Source organism: Pezoporus flaviventris, unplaced genomic scaffold (assembly GCF_033815535.1).
Source record: "Pezoporus flaviventris isolate CSIRO_AGI_PZ_B2104156 unplaced genomic scaffold, CSIRO_AGI_Pfla_v1 ptg000013l, whole genome shotgun sequence".
NCBI classification, from domain to species: Eukaryota; Metazoa; Chordata; class Aves; order Psittaciformes; family Psittacidae; genus Pezoporus; species Pezoporus flaviventris.
In genome coordinates, this window is record NW_026892561.1 from 19,858,004 (window position 1) to 19,879,359 (window position 21,356).

The following is a 21,356-nucleotide window of genomic DNA, read 5'->3' on the forward strand; positions in this document are numbered from 1 at the left end:
TGCTTTTTTCCATGCTGTGTTTTGGACAAATGTAATTAGGCTGTTTAATATACTTTTAAATAGCACTTATTTACAGTTTGTGTGGAAAACCATTTCTCACTTCTCATTTTACTCCATAAAATGGATCAATATTAAAAGGTAGAGAAAGCTTCAGGATGCTTTTGGCCTAGGTGGCCTGATAAATGAGAGTTACACACAGAGATGCATTTCAGAACCTTTCCTGAGCCAAATCCTTCTATTTTTCCAGTCAAGGATTTTATTATATACCTTTGCCATCCTTTGTTTCTGGCACCTTGACAAGAGTTAGCCAGCTTGATTGAAATGTGAATGTGGTCTTGATGAAGATTGGAACATACGTTCTTCTATTTCATTAGCATGTAAGCAGATGACGCTCTTGCATATAGGGATGCCCTTGCATAGGGAAAGGAAATTATAGTACTGGTAGTAGCTCACTGCAGCTAGTTGAGTAGAGATGTTTTATCTATCTTGGGAGGGTCACTCCAGTTATGTCTAGGTATGTGGATAGTAGCTGGAGGAGATTGGTTTGTGCTTTGTTTTCCCTTGTGCCCTACGTGAACTTTTCTCCTCCTGTAAAGGGGACACCTTTCGTTTGGACCTGCTTTGCCATATTGCAGAGTTCAAGATGTGCCTCATACAGCTATGTTAAATAATTGCATTTCAAGTAGCCCCTTTCCCAGCCGTGGTTAATGTTTCTCAGAAAGAAGCTGTCAAAAGAGGAACCAAGGCTGAACCTGCTCCCAGGGCAGCAAAAAGGTATTACTGCTGAACACAGAAGCAATTTGATTATGTAGATTAAGCACGACTCAATCTATCATAATCACTGTAAAGAAGCCATTTAATTTTGTACCTGTTTGCATGAGTATTCATTACTGCTGATAAGCGGGTTAGGCAGGGAAAGATTTCTCAAGCAGAAATGTCAAGGCTTTGAGACCCAGTAAGAAGATGCAGATAAAAGCAAGAGAATGCCATGCAAATTAGCTTAGGTAAAACTTTATGTACATTTTTTATTTCTGGAGGGGTAAAGAAAGGAAATCCATTGAGAACAGTGCTGCAGGCTTTAGCTAAGTCATCTTGCTGCAGTGGGTGGTTGGTGGTACACGCTGGATGGATGCAGAGGTCTCCTGGAGCTTGGACGAAGGCTCTCAGAGCAGCAGCATGGGAGTGGTATGAAAGCATCTTCTTGGCCTGATGGAAAGGAGCAGTAACCCATGTATATGTTTTCTCACCTGGTCGTTGCTTTTCAGATGTCAATTTAGGGGAGTCTTGAAACCAGTCATCTAGCTGTGAGTGAGAGAAGCAGGCTCTGGGACTCCAGGCTTCAGGCTGCCTTTAGGCACTGTCATACGGTGGAAGTATCTTCATAATTAGTCTTGCATCTCTGAACTTCTCTTCATTAACCTAAGAGGATGAGAATATTCCTTTCAAATATTTTTTTTTGGTGCATCTCTTCAGAAAATAAGCTTTTCTTCTGATCATTTTTCCTTTCCTTTGAGCATTCTCTTAATGAGGCCTGGCTTGAACTCTTTATATAGAAACCTATAATTGTACCACAATAAGCTGGTCACTTAATAGGGCTATAATCTTGTTCACTGGTGAAAAGTAGTCATCCTTTGTTTCCCAGTAGCCTAATAAATGGTACACAATGTATGCAGGAGCTAGTCAGAGACTCTGATAATTTACAATCAGCAAATTGGCTTCCTTCACTGGAATTAATTTAGCCAATACAAATTATTTCAGGAAGTGATTCATTGCCATTTAAAAGCACTAATTAATTTGGATGACTTAACAAAAATTAAAAATGAAACCTCCTTTGTCATTCCCAAATAACCAAATGCTTATTCAGTGTCATTCTTAAGTAACTTGTAGACTCTATTTCCCAGTTGTGTTGGGGCCCCACTCAAGTGAGTCTAGAGTAGGGCCACAAAGATGCCCAGAGAGTTGGAGCACATCTTCTATGAAGACATGCTGAGAGAGTTGGACTTGTTCAGCCTGGAGAAGAGAAGGCTCAGGGGAGACCTTTAAAGCAGCTTCCAGTGAGAAAAGAGGACCTACAAGAAGTATGAAAAGGGACTTTTCACAAGGGTATGTAGTGATAGGAGAAGGGGCAATGGCTTTAAACTGTAAGAGGGTAGATTTAGGTTAGACATTAGAAAGAAATTCTTCACTGTGAGGTGGTGAGGCGTTTGCACGGGTTGCCCAGAGAAGCTGTGGCTTCACATCTTGATAATGTGATCTGTGGCAGTGTTCAAGGCCAGGTTGGACAGGGCTTTGAGCAACCTGGTCTAATGGAAGGTGTCTCTGCTTGTGGCAGGGGGATTGGAACTACATAACCTTTAAGGTCCCTTCCAGCCCAAACCATTCTGTGATTCTGTGATATCTCTTAAAACTTGAAATATGATTTTCTGTGGGATTTAGGTAGGGAAACAAGTGAAAGACTTGTTTTTGTTGTTCTGCTTTCTGCTGAAATTCTGTCTTAAAATCAGTGAGAATTTTAACTTCCGCTTTCAACTCAACTAGCTGTTCAGATGGTGGTTAAGATATACCTAGGTAATAATCTAAAGCTTATGAGATAAATGCCTGCCTGGAGTGATCAGACCCAAGTTGTCCATTGCCTGCCTCTGATACCAGCTGTGGCACAGGTAGCAGTGTATCTCCAACCACAGTATTTTCAGAGAGGGTGTCTGCTATTTTCTAACTCGTTCTTTATTTCCCTAGACTAGAGTTGGCCTATAGCATTCATGTGCAGCATCTCCCAGACTAGTTTTCTTGCAAGTCATTCTTCGGTGCAGTACCATGCTACTGCCTCATCCTGGAAATACGGTGGTCATCTGTCGTGATTGAAATGCACAGCAGTTTGTGGGAGGCTGAGAATGATCAGCTTTTAAAAAAAGCAAGATGTGACTTTTAGCAGGTTTATTCTACTGGTTTTTATCCCCTCCTGAAAATCTTCAAAGCTTTTCTTTCCTCCTGTGGAAGCTGTCTAAGCCCCGTGGCATGTGTGCTTGTGAAGCTCATAGCTGTCCATGTGATGGCTTTCCACTCCTCTTGACATGCCCTGTGCTCTCTGACCATTGGCAATGCTTTAAACAAGAAATTTTCTTTGACTATGTTTTGCTTTGCTGCTTTGCACTTTCTTTAGGTAGTAAATGTATTTTATTTCTCTTCCATCCTACCTTTTTCATGTCTATTGCTCTCTTACTCATTTGGAAGTCTCAAGTCTTCATTAAAAACAAGTGGGACCCAGAATATACCAAGATACATTATATATGCTTGGTTTCCCTGTCCCCCCAAATTTTAGCACATTACTTTTGTATACCAACACACTGTATATATTTTTTTAATATGCTGCTTGAAAGCTACTTACATATGCAGAATAACTTCTGCCTTGCTGATAAAAAAATGTCACAAGTTCAGTCTTATGTGCTTCTTTGTGCTGAACATGCTCATATATTTTCATACCCAATATCTCTTCAAATGCTCATTTTCAGCTCTATTTTTTCTATGGCTTGCTTAGGAGAATTAATTAAGAAATACTCAGGCGACTAACAATATTTTAGTCCCTGTCACAATCTTTGGAGTCCAACTGCAGAGTACTATGTAGGTGGGGGAAAGCATACTCTATTATTCATGCATTATATTGAAATCTCAGTGTGTTGACACTTCAGGCCTTGTGAAAGACCATCTTGATAATGTGATTATGCAAATGACAGGCTTTAGGAGCAAGTGTTTAATTTTGAGTGTTCTGTGGAAGAAGGAAAAATTTGGTCAATATTCTTTCCTTACTGTTGTTTCCCTGGTTGCAGGGCATCCTTTTGTGCTTTCTGCCAGTGAGGGCAGTTGCTTGCTGGACTGCGGTGCTGCTGCTGTCAAGTGTGGGCAGGGGTGAAGGAAGCCAAGCGATTCCCTGATAACCCTGACCTCTGTTCACTGTGCTCCTCCCATCTAGTGTGATTGCTTGGAAAAAATTGTATTGCCCCATTTATTTTGCTGTTTCAGGGCTCAGGGTGGCACACAGCGGGTGGCTGGTACATCAGCACCTATGTTAACTCTTCCTTTCCTAGATTCAGAGCAGCTGACTGTGCCGCTGCTGCGAACAGAGGCTATCGCTTTTGTTCAGTTCTGGAAGTTCAGCTCCCCTGTGGTACTGCAGCACTCTGATATCATTCTAGCTTCTATTTTAAGAATAGCTTCTCCAAGAAATGTAGGTGGCTCGGGTTTTTCTTCTTTGTTGGTTTTAAGTTTACATTTGCACTTGGTTTCTATCTCCTGCAAGGTGAGGCTTCCCTCCCCCTCTCCCCCGCATAATCGCAAAAAAATTGGTTGATGTTTTTTTGAAGCAAAGGCAGATCAAAAGCATCCATGTGTCTTGAATGAAGGCAGCATTTACTCTTTCAGACTTCTACAGCTGATATTTGCTTACCAGTGTGTCTTTTTTAATGCCAAGAAAAGTAGGCAGTGTGCTGTAGACAGGACTGAGGTCTTCCTTATTAGAGTCATCTCTGTTCTCGATCAAATAAATGACATAGTGGTCAACATAACTCTGAATGCTATTGGCATTATAGTTCCAGTAGCTGATCCTGATGGTGCAACTGTAGGGATCATAGAATCAGCTAAGTTGGAAAAAACTTCTAAGATCAAGTCCAACCATTATCCCAGGACTGCCAAGACCACCACTGAACCATTTCACTGAGGGCCACATCTACATGGTTTCTGAACACTTCCAGGGGAGCTTGATTCCAGCACTTTCATGGGAAGCCTGTTCCTGTACCTCATTACCCTCTCTGAGAAGAATAATGGAGACAATGTGAGATAGTGGATTGCAGTTCATTGCTGGTGCAAGCAGAGGTCCAAGCAGGTTCCTGTTGTTTCCTAGGCTTTAAAAAAATGAGAGCATCCCAATGCAATCACAGGTTCTATTGCTGTGATACACACAGTGAGCTGGGGATGCAAAGCAGTCTCTCTGCCGCTGTCGTTAAACTTATAAGAGGATGTTTGTCTCCTCTTGGGACTCTGCTGCCTTAGTAACCACCAATCCTTTATTCAAGTGTGAGTTTTACAACAGATGAACCTAAGTCAGGAATTCACCTGGAACCTGGACATCATTCCTGGCTCCATCCTCAACTCCCCACTGAACCATAGTGCTACAAGGTACAAGCTGAAGTACAGCAGTATGTATTACGTGGCCCTTTTCTGTGTTCTGAGCAGGGCAACTTAATAGCAAGTCACCTGTATTGGGGTGATACTCAGGATTACCCTTATATTGGGGTGGAGAGAGAAAATGATTGGATATTAGGAAAATTTTTTTCACCAAAAAAGGTTGTCAAGCACCGGAATGGTCTGCCTAGAGAAGTGGTGGAGTCACCATCCCTGGGGGGTATAAAAGACATGTAGATGTGGTTGTCAGGGACATGATTTAGTGATGGACTTGGCAGTGCTAGGTTAATGGTTGGACTCTGATCTTAAAGGTCTTTTCCAACCTAAATGATTCTAATATTCTGTTACAGGATCTAGGCAGGTTTTGTTGGCTGAGCCAACATCTACTGCCTGATCTCAGACTCCAGCTAAAGCTGCTCTCTGAATCAGTGTCTCCTACATGAGCAGCTTTTGCTGTCTTCTTTTTTGAAGTGCCATCTGCTGAAGTCTGTGGTTGGCACAAAATGCCAGTGGATGAGGTCTGAATGCTCTGAGCTAAGCTCAGTAAGTCGGGCAGTATTCAGTGTTTTATGAAGCGGATGAAGGGAGTCATTTATGGTAGGAGCTGCAGGGGTAAAGCTTCATTTCTCAAAACTTACTGCTAAAGGAGGACTCTGGTTTCAGACCAGCAAGAGCAAAGAGTGAAGTAGGTTTTGGAAAGCCATTGACATTGGGCTAACCACCACCTTTGAAGTCGGCTTCAATGCAGCAGCAGAATTCTCACGCTGGGGGTATTTGAAACTCTTGCTGCTGGTGGTCTGCTGTCACTGCTGTTTGAAGATCAGTATATAACCTCATTCCCTCTAACAAGTGACTCTGCTTCAGTTACAGTCAAAGCAACCTCATAATATTTTTTTTTCCCCATTCTCACAATACTGTAGTTTTATTTTGGTTTTCTCTTGTTTTTCAGTGCATCTACTGACAGCAAGTCTTGCCAGGCCACCACTATTCAGTAGTCGCACCTCATGAGCTGTATCAACTTTTTGCTCTAAACTCCTAATTAAGCAATTCTAATGGCAGGATTTAGTGTTTTACAGAGTTTGAATGAAGTTGAAAAAAAAAGATTTTGATCAGATAATTTAACCTCTGGGTGAAATGGAAATGGAAGCATTTATGCGCAGGTGGCTTTCTCTGCAAAAGCTTTACATAGGACTCTGCATTAATGTAGTTATTGCTTGGCTTTGGGCAACTGTTCTCAAGGTTTTCATATGCTTTCTGCCCTTCTGTTATCAGTAGTAAAACCTCGAAGCATTTTGAAACCCAGTAACTTGTGACCAGCTTAATGCCGATTGCATTGCATGTTAGTAAAGCAAGGAAGTATGGCTTTTATGGCAGTCCTTGTGAAATCAGCTGCTCAGACTGGTTTTCCAACGGCAACATTGATTTGTATCCTTTTAACCTATTTAAATAGACTTAGTTTCCTTTTGGTGATGTTCTATCTAATTCCAGCTAGTGCTAGATGAGCTAGTTATGTGCATGGAGTGAAAATGGTCATTCCTTTGAAAGCAGTCTAGTGTCTGAATTGAAGCTACCTGGATATGCAATTATTTTATATAGGATACACACAGAATTATAATAATAAATCCTTTCTAAGAAAGAGAAAGACAGCATGGAAGGAAAGTTATGTTTAGATATTTAATTAGTACCTTTCAGATGGAAAAGATACTATTACATTTGGGGCTGTGCAGCTGAATGGAGTTCGCTCTTGCTCAAGGTGTTTTGAATTCTGTGAGGGAAGAGCTGCTTCAAACAGTTACATCTCTTATACGTTATTGTATATCATAATCACTTCTGAAACTCTTACCTAGTTGATAAATCTGGAGATAAGTGAGCTGTTTGGTGCAGTACTAGATTTTCTAGTTTTACTTTAGTATGTCTGAAGTGAATATTAAGGTAAGCAGAGATGTATAGCTAGGGCAGCCTTGGGGAGCTAGCAGATGAGACATTGCATTGTTTCCCATTTATTTATAATAATTGGAGATACTGCAGGGAAGATAAGCAGTGCTACATATACTGGGAAGAAAGATTGGTTCAGATCCATTAAATAAATAAAAAAGTTCCTCTCACCTGTAATCTGCAGATAGCACATAAATTAGCTCCTGCAAGAGGAGGAGAAGCTGCTGCAATCCTCCTCACTATCGGTGCTAGCAGGGGCTCAGCTGACCCAAGCCTGCCAGTGTAAATCAGGCATACATGGGGTTTTTTTTTGCCTTCCTAGTTTCTAGGTTGATTAGTTGAGACCTGGTTGCCTTTCTCCTCTACAAAGAGTGTTCTGGCCACGTCTCTTCCAACCACTAAATAACAGCAAGCTAGTCTAGTCGGGGGAGTATGTGCTTGGGGGATGTCTTGACTTATTTAGGGTGAAATATCCTTGATTAAAATAGGAGGTTAATAGTGCTTCTGAGCGTGCTTTGCTTCGCAACTTTCATGTTAGCTCCAGCATTTGAAAAGATAAATTTGGGTCAGCAGGAGTAAAAAAAGAGGAGAGAAGATGAGCTGGAAGTGAAATAAAAATGTCCTTATTTAGTACAAAAGGATTCATCTCACTGTCAGCTTTCTGTTTTCGACTTTCTGTTGCTTGGCTTGACAATGCAAAAGGAGAAATTTAAATTGTTGGGAAATGGATGCAAAGCTGAAGTAAAACAGGAGTTAGCAGCTTGTGGAAATTTTCTTTAGAGCAGGCAGCAGCCTGCACTGGGAGCTTGGGAGTGTTCTTTGTTTCGAAACTCAATAATGTATCTGTTTACCTTGCCAAAAGTAAGCAAAGACCCACACTGTGAAAATTCACTCTGCTGATGCTCAGATGTTTGTTTAAGAAAAATACTGCTTTAGAGATTTCTTTTGGCTTAATGTTTGGCTAAATTATGGTTGCAGGGTGAAGGGACACAATTTGGCCACTGCTTTCCCAGAATATCCTTGAATGCAAATTCTGACCCTCTCCATGTCTGTTGGCCGCCCTCTGCAGCCATCCTTCTTCCTGTCATAAGGCTCCTTGTTTTTGCCTCAAGAGCAGAGCTGTCTGAGCGTGGAAGTGGGGACAAGGTCAGTCTCCTCCTCAAACCCACCGTAATCACTAAGTCTTTGGCTTCAGCTGTTCATTGTGAACCTGGGAATTATCTATTCTGGAGTTGGGAGGGGAGATACAAAGGCACATTTTATTAAAGATGTTCAAAATTTCCATTGTTTGTGAGCAGATTTGAAGGGGGTTTATGATGCAGACAGTTGTGTTCTCACCTGGGTTTTTGTATTAATTTCAGATAATGTTTGACTGGGGAATTTGAGCCCATTTGACTACAGATCAGAGTTAATGAAGTAATGAATGTGATGCATGCCAAGCCGCATCATCTGTCTGTCTCTGTCTGGACAAATGCATACTGTGTATGTGCCCTGTGCCTTTTGGGGTTTCTTTTTTGTTTGGGGTTGTTTTTGTTTGGGGTTGCTTTGTTGTTTTTTTTTGGGGGGGGGAGGTGTTTGATTTTTGTTTTGGTTTGGGGTGCGTGTTTTTTTTTTAGAGGTCATTTCTTTATACTGTCTTTTATTTCTTCCTTGGACACTATAGCTAGGGTAGTGGATGATCATGAACTCTTCACAGGAGCTTTTCTGCCTATGATTGTAGCAGTCCACGAGTCTCCTGTGGCAAGAAGTAAGTCATGTGTAGCCCTGACAGAGGACAGTTACTTTTATTTTCTTATATCTACTATATTTTGCCCTATATTTCTCACCATCTCTTCTCTGAAGCATTTGAGGCATTGTCAGGCAGAGAGAATAATAGGGGGTACCTCCCCCACTCTCTGGCTTTGGCTCTGTGGTGTCTGAGGAGTGAGAGAGTCAACAATAGCATCTCTTCAGAAAACATACCTAAAATCAAGGGATGATGAAGCAGATTAGCTAAAAAAAGAAAATCAAGTGCCAGAAGTGTTTGTCTTCCCTCACTCTTTGTCAGCAAAGCTCAGGTTTATATTCTAATATTCTAATATTTATGTAGCTGAAGGATATTATAAAATCAAAGGTATTGTGTCGCAACACAAGGGGTTTTATGCACTCCTGTAATCCCTGTAGGAAAATCACATGACTTTTTCTTTATATACTTAAATCTTTTTAAACTTTTTTTGTTTGTTTTTGCTGTTAGTGTTATAGGTAGCTTAATGGATTCCTTGATTGTTGAGCTCTTCTTTTTGGTGCAGTAGTGTTAGTCTTAGCAAGCATTCAAGATGACAGGGAGCATTAAAAATAGTCATTTCAATTGGAGATATCTAGCGATATTTTTTTTAATATACCCACTGTGTGAAAATAACTTGAACAGCAGCAGAATTATCCATTGTAAGAGGCATGATATTACTTGTGAATTGGATTTAAAGATAAAAATCTGCCTACTTCCCAAGTTGTGGATTTCCTATTCATTGCTCTATTAAGATTAATCTAGAGCAAGACTTAATCCAGAACAAAGATGATTGAATTGTCCTTAAATGGTGATGTAGAACATTGCCCAGATCTCGCTTTATTGAAAACCTTTTTTGGTTTTGCAGTGCTGAGAAATCATGAGCTTATGAGAGCTGCTTGTGAGTACATCATATGAAGAAAGATGCTTTTTCCTCATTTTCTGGCTCATTAGAAAGTAAAATGCCTTCTGGGTTTTTTTTAGAATAAAGTTGTGAGGAGGTTTTGCATAGAATGGGGTAAATCTGTGTAGTATATTAGCTAAAAATTCTCAGCATGCAGTAAGAGCACCTCACTCCACCTACAAAAGCCTATGATGGCTTAAAGGTGTGCCATTAACTGAGCCACTCCTGGGTCTGTGGAGTGGCTGGCAAAATTAAGTAACTTAATATATCTTTGTTTCCTCTTTGGGAACCCAGAGAAGGGCAAGCTCAGGCTCCAGCCCAAGCCCATGGGCAGTGCGTCCAGCAGAGGCAAGGCATGATCCACCACTCCTGTCTGCTGCCGGCAACCACGAGTGTTCATCCTAACAACAAAACTGTGCTTTTAAGAATTAATGTCACTTTTTAAAATCTGTTCTCCAGTAGGAAGTGTGTAGAGCTGTCAGGTTGTCCTAAATCTATAGTTACATCCTAGAATGGAGTAAGAATATCATCTACTTTTTGCTCTTTCAGAGAGCCAAGGAGAGAGTGCAGGGGAAAGCATCTAATTCAAGGATTTCCAGGCTGTAACATGCGAGCTTCACAGCCCCTCAAATCATTTTAGGTCTCCTACCTGAGAGCAGACTGTGATCAATAATGTTTGGGAGCTGGTAACACTTCAGATGCATGTACCACATTTAAAATTTAACAAAAAAGGGGTGGGGGAAGGAAAAGGCAGCTTGCTGTTTAATAGCCTTGCTGTAGGGAGGCTGGCAGGTAGCATACTGTAGCAAGGTGTTCCCTGGAGTTTAGGAGTGTATTCAAGGCCAGGAGATTTAGGGACTTACTAATGGCACTGTAGCTTCAGGCCTTGATGTTAGCTGGCTGTCACCAAACAAGTAAGAAAGGAGCAGTCAGTCCCATGTTGAAGACTATTGGGCATGCATGTGTTCCCTGTGCAGCATCTCTTTCTTCTGGCTAGAATGATTTTGACCTGAGTTAAACTTTCCCACTTAATGATATTTCCCTATTATTTGAATCCTCAGCTGATTTGCATGCATTACATCATGTTTCATTTAGGATTTGTTATGGTCAAAAGCCAGAGGTAAAAGCAAGTGGAATAAAAGGCTGGTTTAATAACAAAATTTTGTGGGCCTGGAAGCTGCTGGGACCAATTTGGACCAGTCATGGGCAAAAGAAACGTATTTTGTCCACCACTGCAGTCTTCCTAGAGCAAAAGTGGAGGTCTCTGTCTGCTTTAGAAGAGTGAACTAAACCGGATCGTTCCCCTCCATACACGTGCGTTATCCTGCAATGTGCAGAGTAAGCTCCTGCAGCGTCCTCAGCAGCAACTGCTGCCGAGCTGCAATATCCCACTATTTGGGACAGCCCTTGGGTAGGGTTTTGTCTGCAGCATCCAGAGCTAAGTAGAATTGCTGAGAGTTAATCCAGCTGGGTAGTTTAAAACAAGATGTAATCATAGTTATCAGGTTTTGTATTAAAATGCCCTTGTGTTTTTTAAGTTCTCATTAGGTATAGCAAACTGGCTGTAGAAGTGATCACATTCTGGTTGGAGAGGTAGGTGTACATGGGTGGAGCAGGGCTGCATGTTCTGCGGTTCCCCTTCCCACTCAATTCTTCTTGCTGCTTCAAGAAACAGTCATTTGCTGTAAAGCCAGTGATTGAAAATGACTGTGCAAAACCCCATCAAAGCCATGCGTGCCCTAGAGTCATTAAAAGAAAATAATATAAATAAATCTAAAAGGCACCTTGGAGTGAGTGAGCTCCTTGGAACGCTAGGAGCCATTGCCTGTGGGTTGTTGGTGTCCCCAGGCAGGACCTAGTAAATCTTGCCCAGAAAAAAAAGGGAGAAGGGATGAAATTGCTCTCTGTGAGGTTTGTAATGATAGTTAACTCCTGGTGTGCTGCCTGATGACTGTCACTGGTTTGCAGAAGTGAGACAGACCTGGGAGAGGTGGTTGCAACTGTATAGCTGGAAAGTTGTGCTTTTAATTGCTAATTAAAGTTTCTATTTGCATATGGGGTTTTCCGTTTTAAAGAATGACATCATTTACACAAGAAACTGCTAGCATTGTTTCTAGCATGGTAGCAGAAATTGCTAGCATTTATAGCATGATCAAGCTAACAACTTGTTCTTGCTGCATTGCTGGTACATCTGTATTTCACCTTAATACACCTGTATTTTGCTTTCCCATCTGGGTTTTTTTTTATGACTTCTGTCCTGACAGCCCTTGTTCTTGCAGTCCTTGACTCCCCTCCCATGCAGACGTATGATCCTGTAACATTTTCCTTTTTGTCTTTATAAACAATAGGCAGGCAGTATCATAGCGTAAATCCAAAGTCAAGGGAGCTTTGCAGATTCAGCTTGACAGCTCTTCTCTCTGAATTATTTAAAGGCCGTAAACAAAAGAAAGCCAGCCCATCTAGAGCTTCAGGTGACTTCTCATCTGGTATTGTGGAGAATGCCTGCTGGCGAGTCCTAATTTTTCCCATTTAAAGCTATGGCATCCAGTAGAATAGCAAACACAATTAGAATTCAGAGACTACTTCCTGGTATTCCTTAGGGGAAGGCAAGTTGCAGGGAGGTGAATGAGCAAATCAAGGAGAAGGAAAGTGAAAGATGAATGAAAAAATAGGGAATTTCTCTCTGGTAAGAATTGTGTGTCAAGTTTGGGGCTTGGGATTTCATCGCCCTGCCCTGTCTTGCAATCAGTGAATTTGTCTGACATACATACTGGGGTTTCTTCTGAATTCAGTCTCAGTCCTTGGTGGGTTTTGTTTGGGATTTTTTTGTTTGGTTTTTGGTTGTTGGGGTGGTTTGTTTTTTTTACACCCTTTGTTTTTAAATCAAAACTGCCTTTCAGTAGCTGAATGACCCAGTGATTCCTGGCTTCTCGGGTGAGTTTTTGTCATTGGTTTCACTCATCCTTCCAGATTCAGGAATGTTTTAGATACATAGGATTAGGGAAGCAGACAGCAGAGCACAATTGAGTCCTTTAGATGATCTGAAGCTCATTATTACCTTTTGAATAGTTCATTCTGCAGAACAAAGTAGGGAAGATGGCATGTCTTGCATTTATTGTACTAAAGCTATAAAGCGGTACTCTCATTATTCTTAATACCTAAGGCATGGCTGTCTTCTCTTCCCACTCCCTTCTACTCCCAGATAAATACAATGGAGAAAGCATCAGCAGTAGTAGGATATTACAGAAGCAACCACATATGTATCATCTGTACCTGTATGATTTTGTTTAATGAAGTGCTTCACCTTTTATGTACAGTCAGACCTTCATAAAATATAATTCAATTTACTGTACTGTCTTTTTCAATACCAGACAAACGATTTGGTAGTCAAGGTTGGTATTTTGCAGTGTGGCCTGACTTTGAAAACTGACCTGGAGAAGCTTGTGGGCTTCAGATATATTCTTTTAGAGATTTCCAGCATCTTTCAGTTTACAAATGAAAGATTGCTGTCTTCCAAACAGCCTTGCAGACCCAGCTCAAAGTCCAGTTCCACTCCCTTTTGCATACAGTCATAACAGGTTCACAGAGACCACACTGACCATGAGCCAGGCCAGCTCTAAACAGCTGTTGGCTGTTGATGAGAAGATGGTTCTGCTGGCTAGGGGAGGATGTTTAGCTCTGCTGCACCATCCTTACCTGTGCTTACCCTGTACCACAGGAGCAGAAGACAGTAAAACTTTCTAACACAATCCTATGACTTGAATATGTGCAGGGAGAGGATTTAAGTGTAACTGGAATAGTATTTTGAGGAGAGAAAGCTTCCTGTTTTTCAAGACTAGAGAAGGCTGTGTGGTTCGGTATGGCTAGTCCAGCCTTGTCTGCATTGCAGAAGGTTTCAGGCACAGTGTTGTGCTTGATCCTGTTCCAACATTAGCTGAATTGGATGTTGGAGAGCAGCAGGTTGTGAATTTTCAAGATTAATGGAAACTTTTGTTTTACTTTAATTAAACTTCCATTATTTAAATCAAAGTTCTCTTTCCTAAATAGGTGTTTGTTATAAATAGGTATAGGTGTAATTTCATGAAGCTTATATGCATGTTGATGTTCATGTTTGTGCCTTGATTTTTCTCTATAAGAAACAATTTGTCCCTTTTATCTCAGTGGGTCCTGGTGATTTCACTTCTGTAGCACACATATGTGTTGCATAGCAAATATAAGAAATATGTATCGTGTAGTGGCTTACACAGCCACAAGTTGGGCCACCTTGCAGACAGGTACTCTGATGTCTGTTCTTAGCACCAAGCAGTTTGGTGCCCTCTGGGTGGAAGCAGCCTCCAGGGATGAGATATTTTTGCTCTCCTGCTGTGCTTCATTTCCCCTCCTCTTGCCGTATCTCTGCTCACCACGCAGATGTGTAATCCCCTACCCTCCCTGCCTGCAGCCTTAGCTGGAGATACAGCATCTATGTGTGCTGTCATTCCCATCCCCTCAGACAGCATCCTCAGTGCTGACACTTAGGCTGTGATTCTGTTCCTGTTGCTAGTAAATATAGAATTCCTGGCTTAAAGAGAAATGAAGGCTTTGATTTTCATTGTTGCCAGACTTCTGGCCCAGCTAGTAACACAATTAGAAGGCTTGCAGATGCAGTGAAACCATCATACTACTTTTCCAGCTGGCATGAGTAAAACATTCAGAATAGTTAATGTGTTTTGCAAATACTGAGCACTCTAGGCCCCCTGCAATGTTATTCAAAGTCCCGTTAACAAAACGGTCAGCTTTTTCACATATGTCCAGAACTTTCAAAGTTGGTTGGTTTAGAATACAGTAGTACGAGGCCTTGGCCTTGGTTTGGTAGTGGGTTCCCACTTTAAAAATGGATGCGTATGTTCAAGGAATGTTATTACAGTTAAAGCACATAAATTGAATGTCAGAATTCTAGTTGCTTTAATATGATGCTTTTATGCATCTCTCTCAGGCCAGTCTTAGAGATGGAAGTGATTTTCATTAAGAAGGTGCAAAGAAGCTCCAGTCAGCAGGAAGGAGATCCAATTTAGTAGGTGTATTGGATTTGCATGGCAAGGTTTTGGGAGCTGGGGTGCTACAGGGATGGTTTCCATGAGAAGCCTCTAGAAGCTTCCTCTGCGTCTGATAGAGCCAATGCCAGCCGGCTCCAGAATGGATCCATTGCTGACCAAGGCGGAGCCCATCACTGATGGTGGTAGTGCCTCTGTGGTAACAAGGTAACAAGGGAAACAAAAACTGCAACAGAGAGGAGTGAGAATGTGAGAGAAACAGGTCTGCAGGCACCAAGGCAGTGAAGAAGGAGGGGAGGAGGTGCTCCAGGTGCCAAAGCAGAGATTCCCCTGCAGCCTGTGGTGAAGACTATGGTGAAGCAGGCTGTCCTCTACAGCCTATGGAGGTCCATGGTGGAACAGAGATCCACCTGCAGCCTGTGGAGGACACCATACCAAAGCAGGTGAATGCCCAAAGGAGGCTGTAACCCCGTGGGAAGTCTACACTAGATCAAGCTCCTGGGGAGGACATGTGGCCCCATGGAGACAGGAGTCCACAGTGGAGCAGGTTTCCTGGCAGGACTGGTGTCCCCACAGGGGTCTGTGCTGGAGCAGTTAGTGAAGAACTGCAGTCCATGGGAAGGACTTGCATTGGAGAAGTTCATGGAGGACTGTCTCCCATGGGAGGGACCCTGTGCTGGAGCAGGGGAAGAGTATGAGGAGTTGTTCTCCTCAGGAGGAAGGAGCAGCAGAAACAATGTGTGATGAACAACCAAAATCCCCATTCCCCAGCTCCCAGCGCTGCAGGGGGAAAGAGGCAGAGATTTCAGGAATAAAGCCCAGGAAGAAGGGAGGGGTGGGGAGAAGGTGTTCTAAGATTTGAATTCTATTTCTCATGACTCTACTCATGCTTCTAATTAGCAATAAAATAAATCAATTTTCCCAAGTCAAGTCTGTTTTGCCCATGATGGTAATTGATGAATGATTTCTCCCTGCCTTATCTTGACCCATGAGCCTTTTGTTAGATTTTTCTCTCCCCTGTCCAGCTGAGGAGAGGGAGTGATAGAGCAGCTTTGATGGACAGCTGGCATCCAACCAGGGTCAACCCACCACACTGGGTGTTGTCCAAAGAGACAGCAAGTGACAGCTCCCTTCCCCAAAGAGTTGACAACCAAACTGCATAAAATTAAGAGTAGCAGTGTATGAATCCGTTATCAATTTTAAACAAATTGATTCTCTCAGTCCATCAGCCATTTCATGAGTTCCTGCCAAAGTGTTCCCCTCTTGCTGACCCAGACAGGCAAACTTGGCTTGGCTGCCTTCATCATTCCCGACATCTCCTGTGATTAGCACATTCTTCTATGTTGATTGCCGCTCTCTGTGGTTGTAATGCATTATCTTTCTTCCATTTTTGCTTTGAGGGAATGGTGTCATGTGAGGGGTTTAGCAAGGTTTTTCTTTCCAGCCTATGCCACTACCACTGGCCAGCATGAGTTCCCACCAGTTACACTGCTGCAAGACCTCTTTCTCCAGAGGTTAGCTTGGGGTTTTATCTGCCCTGTCTTAAGCCTACAGTAGCTTTAATACCTTAGTATTAGTCAAACCTTTCTCTCTCTTGCATTAATTAGGTGAATTCTGTGCTATGTAATATTTGTGCATGCTATTGTCTAAGCCTGGGAGCCATGCAGGAGCTGGTGACTTTGTGAGTACTCTGGCATAAGCAACACTTTGTATGCTAGGAGAAGGAACACTCTGCATCCTGCCGTCATGAGACAGATTTCACATTGATACTTGGGTCTTTTAAGCATAGAGGTCCAGTTGCCAGAGATGTTGAAGAGATGATCTCTTCTTGGTTTCAGTGAGAATTCTTGAAAATCTATCCAGCTTTGCTGAAAGACATGGGCTTGGATTAAAGGGACTGACAGTAGGCATTATCTGTGTCTGAAACATTTCATCACATGATAATTGAGAAACCTAAAGTGTCTCCAAATGTAATGTAGTTTTCATACAGAGCACAATTCATGATTTTGGAACATAAAAAAACACAACCAAGGCTGGACTTGGCCCAGTGTGGGCTGCTTGGCTGAATTCTAGATGGCTGCCAGGCGCTGTCAAAAAAAACTGTCCCTGATAGTTTGGGCAAATCAATTTGGCTGTCAGCAATGGCTTCAGTACTAGGAATCAGAAATGTTTTTCTATGCCACATGGGGGAAGCAAAACTGCTGGATCTAAAACTGCAGTTTGGGGGCCCAGAGGAGCATGTCCTCCAAGCTGGTTGTGTGAGTGCTACCATTGTCTGGGACCACTGTGAGGGTCATCTCTTGGATGTGGGGAGAAGGAGGTGATAGGTGAAATTCAAGCTATGCATTTCAGTCTCTGCATGGCCTGAAAAACTGGTTAAACTATAGATTTGTAGGAGAGTGAGGATATTGGGACACCTGGTGTTTTCCAGGATTCATAACTGTTCAGCATGTTGTGAGCAGAGTCAGTGTCATTCAGGAATTTCTTGCTCTTCTCCTGGCATGAGAGCCTGGCGTGAAACTCCCCAAGGGTCAGATGAGTTATTGAAGTGCTTGGGAGATACCAGACACTCATATAGGTCTAGGACCTACAACTTCTAGTTAAGTGTCCTTTATCCAATGTGTTTAGACAGGTGTGAACCATGGGACGGGAAGGATCGTTAAGTGTTCTTAGAAACACTTGGCTGGGTGTCATGTTTGACCCAGGGAGATCACCTTCACCTGGGAGGCTGTTGAAGTTTAGGGTTGATTTTTAGCATGCCTGATGACAGTGCCCCTCCCTAGTCTGTTAGGGGCAGGAACACAGCTGGAACAGATTTCTCATCAGCAAATAAGTAGATAGAATCATAGAATAGTTAGGGTTGGAAGGGACCTTAAGATCATCTAGTTCCAACCCCCTGCCATGGGCAGGGGCACCTCACACTAAATCATGTCACCCAAGGCCTCATCCAACCTGGTCTTGAACACTGCCAGGGATGGAGCATTCACAGCTTCCTTGGGCAACCCATTCTAGTGCCTCACCACCCTCACAGTAAAGAACTTCCTCTTTATATCCAATCTAAAATTCCCGTACTTTTTAACCCATTACCCCTTGTCCTGTCACTACAGTCCCTAATGAAGAGTCCCTCCCCAGCATCCCTATAGGCCCCCTTCAGATACTGGAAGGCTGCTATGAGGTCTCCACGCAGCCTTCTCTTCTCCAGGCTGAACAGCCCCAACTTCCTCAGCCTGTCTTCATACTAGGAGGTGCTCCAGTCCCCTGATCATCCTCATGGCCCTTCTCTGGACTTGTTCCAACAGTTCCATGTCCTTTTTATGTTGAGGACACCAGAACTGCACACAATACTCCAAGTGAGGTCTCACAAGAGCAGAGTAGAGGGGCAGGATTCCCTGCTTCGACCTGCTGGTCACACTCCTTTTGATGCATCCCAGGATACGGTTGGCTTTCTGGGCTGCGAGCGCACACTGAAGCCAGCTCATGTTCATTTTCTCATGGACCAGCACCCCCAAGTCCTTCTCCGCAGGGCTGCTCTGAATCTCTTCTCTGCCCAACCTGTAGCTGTGCCTGGGATTGCTCCGACCCAGGTGTAGGACCTTGCACTTGTTATGGTTAAACTTCATGAGGTTGGCATCAGCCCACCTCACAAGCGTGTCAAGGTCCCTCTGGGTGGCATTCCTTCCCTCCAGGGTATCAAGCGAACCACACAGCTTGGTGTCATCAGCAAACTTGCTGAGGGCACACTCAATCCCACTGTCCATGTCACCGACGAAGATGTTGAACAAGACCGGTCCCAACACCGATCCCTGAGGGACACCACTCGTTACTGGTCTCCAGCTGGACATTGACCACAACTCTTTTTGTGCAGCCATCCAGCCAGTTCTTTATCCACCGAGTGGTCCATCCATCAAATTGATGTCTCTCCAATTTAGAGACAAGGATGTTGTGTGGGACAGTGTCAAATGCTTTGCACAAGTCCAGGTAGATGACATCAACTGCTCTACCCCTGTCCATCAGTTCTGTAGACCATCATAGAAGGCCACCAAATTGGTCAGGCAGGATTTCCCCTTAGTGAAGCTACGCTGGCTGTCACCAAGCACCTTGTTGTTTTTCATGTGCCTTAGCATGCCTTCCAGGGGAATCTGCTCCAAGATATTGCCAGGCACAGAGGTGAGACTGACTGCTCTGTAATTCCCTGGCTCATCCATTTTCCCCTTCTTGAAAATGGGGGTTATATTTCCCTTTTTCCAGTCATTGGGAACTTCACCTGACTGCCATGATTTCTCAAATATGATGGCCAGTGGCTTAGCAACTTCATTCGCCAGCTCCCTCAGGACCCATGGACTTGTGCACGTTCAGATTTTTAAGATGGTCTCGAACCAGTTCCTCTCCTACAGTGGGTGCAAGGTCTTCATTCTCACAGTCCATGCATCTGCCTTCCAAGACTTGGGTGGTTTGGTCAGAGCCTTTGCCAGTGAAGACCGAGGGAAAGAAGTCATTAAGAACCTCAGCCTTCTCCAAATCCCGTGTAGCCAGTTCTCCCGAGAGCTTCCTGAGGGGACCTACGTTCTCCCTAGTCAGTTTTTTATTTGCTATGTACCTGTAGAATCCCTTCCTGTTATCCTTAATACCTCTAGCCAAGTTTAATTCTAACTGGGCCTTAGCTTTCCTAACCTCATCCCTAGCTTCCCAGACAACATCCCTGTACTCTTCTCAGGCTGCCTGTCCTTTTTCCACCTTTTATAAGCCTCTTTTTTCATTTGAATTTTCCTTAGCAGCTCCTTATCCATCCAAGGAGGTCTCCTGTCCCTCCTGCTGCACTTCCTTCTACTTGGGATGCAACACTCCTGAGCTTGCAGAAGGTGATCCTTGAATATCAACCAACAGTCTTGGGCCCTCCTGCCCTCTAGGGCTGTATCCCATGGATCCTTACTTAGCAGGTTCCTGAAGAGGCCAAAGTCTGCTCCCTTGAAGTCCAGCGCTGTGAGCTTGCTGCACGCTCTTCTCACTATCCTGAGGATCTCAAATTCGACCATCTCATGATTGCTGCATCCAAGGCTGCCCTGGAGAGTCACATTTCCAATGAGCCCTTCCCTGTTGGTGAGCACGAGGTCAAGCATGGCACCTCTCCTTGTCGGCTCCTCTATTACTTGCAGAAGGAAGTTGTCTTCTACACAATCGAGGAACCTCCTGGATTGCTTGTGCCGGGCCGTACCGTTCTTCCAACAGATGTCAGGGTGGTTGAAGTCCCCCATGAGAACAAGGGCCTGTGAGCGTGAGGCTTTTCCTATCTGTCTATAGAGTGCTTCATCCTCAGGTTCTCCTTGGTCAGGCGGTCTGTAACAGATCCCCACAATAATGTCCCCCATTGCTGTTCTCCCTTTAACCCTGACCCACAAACTCTCTGTGGACTGCTCACCTGTCCTCAGACAAAGTTCCATACTCTCCAGCCTATCCCTAACATAAAGGGCAGCTCCCCCTCCCCACCTGCCAGGCCTGTCTTTTCTAAAGAGCCTGTAACCTTCCATTCCAACACTCCAGCCATAGGAGCCATCCCACCATGTTTCTGTGATGCCGATTATATCATACCCCTGTAGACGTGCACACATCTCTAATTTCTCTGGTTTGTTCCCCATGCTACGGGCATTTGTATAGGGGCATCTGAGCCATGTTCCAAATGAAGCCAGCTCATTGGCTGGAGCAACTGGAATATCTCTATATTGCTCCGAGCATTTATTATAGGTTCTGGCAACTGACTGGGTGTGTTGGGATGGAACGATGCCCCCCTCCCCCAACACATCTAGTTTAAAGCATCCTTGACCAGTCTGGCAAGCCTCATACCAGAACTGCTCTTTCCCTTCCTTATCAGACCGGCTCCACCAGCCCCCGCTAGACCTGGCCTACAAACTTGGGTCCTGTGTTCAAGACACCCAAACCCCTGACTATGACACCACCCTTTTAACCAGTTATTAACCTGGCCAATCCTCCTAGCTTTTTTTAGGTCCTCCCCTGTATCCTGGAGAATTGACAAAAAGACTGTCTGAGCTCCAGAGCCCCTAACAACCTCCCCCAGGGCTCTGTAGTCCTTCTTTATGTTCCCCAGGCTACTACTGTCTATATCTCTAGCACCCACATGTATCACCAGGAGTGGGTAATAGTCCGTGAGACTTACTAGAGCAGGCAGCCTCTCTGCCACATCCCTGATCCGTGCCCCCGGTAGGCAACACAACTCCCTTGAGACAGGGTCTGGCCGGCAGATGAGTGCTTCTGTCCCTTTCAGCGTCGAGTCCCCTACTACTACGACCCGCCGCTTCTTCCTAGCAGCACCAGTAGAGATCTTCTTTACCAGGGCATCAGCCGGCTGTTTCTGGCTCGAGTGCGTTTCCTCATTAGCCCCCTGCAGGACAGCAAAGCAGTTCTGTGTGGGGACAACAGATTTAGGAGGAAGCCCCTTGCTTTTGGTTGTCCTTTTTCTCCTTTTTTTGTTGTTTTTTTTGTCACTAATTCCCAGCCTCACAGGTTAACGGTCTCCTTCTTTCCTTCATGAGCT

The 21,356-nt window shown here is 43.7% G+C and overlaps 1 protein-coding gene and 1 non-coding gene across 3 annotated transcripts in view; both read left to right on the forward strand.

Moving 5' to 3' along the window:
* The window catches only part of COP1 (COP1 E3 ubiquitin ligase), a 135,694-nt gene that overhangs the window by 99,365 nt on the left and 14,973 nt on the right, over positions 1–21,356 (forward strand). The window lies entirely within an intron of this gene.
* LOC133269110 (small Cajal body-specific RNA 3) lies at positions 10,946–11,091 on the forward strand. The gene has a single exon (XR_009743317.1). It is a non-coding gene; the product is annotated as a small Cajal body-specific RNA 3 (non-coding RNA).